Here is a 2,653-nt window from a genome sequence, read left to right on the forward strand (position 1 = left end):
CCTCCATGCCCGAAACCGGTCTTATATCGGGAATTGAGTGTCTTTCTAATTGACTAGCTTTATATATTTTTATTGATTATATGTATAATTTCCCTAAGACTCCTTAGAAAATTGAAAAAGATTTTGAAGAGTCCAGGTGCGAGGAAAAAGAATTTAAAAATTTTTGAAGAACATTTTTTTTATTTTACAAGAATTTAGAAAATATAAGGAAGAATTTGAGTCAGTTTAAAATGAATATATTTAAGTCCTTTGAAGTTTTGATGCAATCTGAAAACATTTGATAGATTTTCAAAAAAATTTTCTTCATTTTAAAGTATTGTTAAAATCTTTAAAACCTCTTAATTTCCTAAATATGTTTTAAACTGACTCCAATTTTTCTTAAAATTTGGAAAATTCATACTTTTTCCGACATTTTTAGAAATCTCTTAAAACGTTTTGAAATTTGTTTATATTTTGTTTAAAACATTCTTGCAAAATAAAAAATTATGTTTAATTTTCCCAGGAAGTTGAAGAAAATTTGTTCATTGCCTTGAAGCCTTCCAAAATTCTGTGAAAGTTTCTAAAGCTTCTATTTTAAAGTTTAAGGAACTACATTTTGTGGAAAAAAAATGTTATCTCTTTCAAAATTAAAAATTATTTTTCTATCTTTTCAAATCAACTGAATATTTAGAAAATTTATGAAAATTTCAGATGTCAAATCAAAATTTCAATTAAAAAATTAACCTTCAAACAAACAGTTAAATTTGCAAACAAGGTAAAAGAATTTTCGAAAAAATGTAATATTTGTTATTTCAACACAAAACGATTTTTTTTTAAATAAAAAAACAGTTCAATTCATTCAAAAAATGCAAATTTACAATAAAGTAGTTGAATTCTCAACCAAAAAAATATTAAATATTTTCGAAAAAATACAAATTTTCTACAAAACAATTTAGTTTATTAACACAAAAATATGAATTTTCAACAAAAAAGTTACTTTTTTTACCAAACACAATTATTTTTTACCAAGCAAATTGATGTTTTACGAAAACTTACGAATATTCGAGAAAAATATTGAATTTTAAACAAGAAGAAATCAGTTCTGCACAATGTAGTTAAAATTCTAAACAAGTAGATACATTTTTAACCAAAAAGATGAATTTTCAACGAAAAGTGTAATAGTTGATAATTTTATCCAAAAAGATATTAATTTTTCATTTAAAAATTAATGCATAAAAAATTGTGAACAAAATAGCTGAATAGTTAAATTTATTCAAAAAGAGGAATTCCCAACAAAATTGTTGAATTTTCAATCAAACAACAATTTTTAGTCAAAACAGTAAACAAAAAATATATTGAAAAATTATAATTTGTAAATAAATATAAATTGTTTAAATTCATTTTCGGAAATCTGTCAAAGCTTTAAAATATTGATTATATCTTCAAAACGTCTAAAATTCTTAAATACCTTTTCAGTTTTAAAATATCTTCAAAATTATGTATTTACATTTTTGGAAATCTGTTGGAAGATTTGGAAATCTTGTGAACTAAAAGAAACAATTGTTTACTATTGTGAAGCCTTACAAAATCATTAAGAATCTTCAAAATTTTGATTTTTAAATATTCAAAAATGTATATTTTCTCAAACTTTTTTGAAGTATTTCTAACTTTTAAAATAATTATAATAAAAATGATCAAACTTTGTAGCCATACTAAATGGACATTTTTGCTGTAGAATCGTTCCTATGATTTTTTGAGTTTTTAAGAAATAATTACAAACGTTTGAAATCCTTGTCATTTATCTCTTAAAATTTATTTTTCAAACAAACAAAATTTAGTTTAAATTTTGATTTCCAAAGATTCGAAAATGTACGTTTTTTCTCAATTTGTTTGAAATATTTCCAAGTTTTTAATTAATTCTGAATCCTTTGAAAGGTTCTAAATTTTTCTTAATCTTGATTGGATTTTTTTCTAAAACTTTGTAATCATGCTAATTCAAAAATTTGTCTTTAAAGTCGTCCATATTCTTTTTCCAACTTTTTAGAAATGATTGTAAATGTTTTGAAATCTTTGCCAATTTTCCCTCAAAACTAATTTTGTTAAATCAAAAATTAGTTTCAACTTTTTCAGAAATTTTTACAATTTGTTTTCATTCTTTTGAAACATTTGAAAATTCTTGAAAAGCTTCTTTTTTAGAAATCTTAAAAAATAAACATATTACATTATATTTGTCAAAGTGCTGGACACCTTTGTTGGATTGATTATTATTATGATTAAAAATATTATTTAGATAATTGTAAATTCCTCATAAACCTGAAGCTTTTACCATTTTTTTATGGAAAAGTAGTTCAGAGGTAGTTGCAATATATTAATCGAAAACGGCGCCATACACTTTTTAATAATTGATTAGGAAAACTCATTTTTCGACTTACATGACGGATGAAACACTGCCCCACCATCATTGGCGACTGTTCACATTGGCCTCTAAAGGACTAAGGAATGTCCTCGCGGATCAGTTCTGGTATATAATTCTGAAAGAGCAAAATAACATAGTAAATATATAGAATTTTAAATTATCGTCTCTACGCTAATTAATAGAGTCAAGTCAATGCCTGGCACTAAAGTCCGCCCGCTCAAGAGTACAAGACTAGAACTAGAATTACCTCTATTATGT

At 24.0% G+C, this 2,653-nt stretch overlaps 1 protein-coding gene across 1 annotated transcript in view; it reads right to left on the bottom strand.

The window, feature by feature from the left end:
- Positions 1 to 2,653, bottom strand: part of LOC117176533 (pleckstrin homology domain-containing family G member 4B-like) — a 19,830-nt gene that overhangs the window by 14,769 nt on the left and 2,408 nt on the right. The gene's annotated exons all lie outside the window — the stretch shown is intronic.

The sequence above is a fragment of the Belonocnema kinseyi genome, chromosome 7, assembly GCF_010883055.1.
Source record: "Belonocnema kinseyi isolate 2016_QV_RU_SX_M_011 chromosome 7, B_treatae_v1, whole genome shotgun sequence".
NCBI classification, from domain to species: Eukaryota; Metazoa; Arthropoda; class Insecta; order Hymenoptera; family Cynipidae; genus Belonocnema; species Belonocnema kinseyi.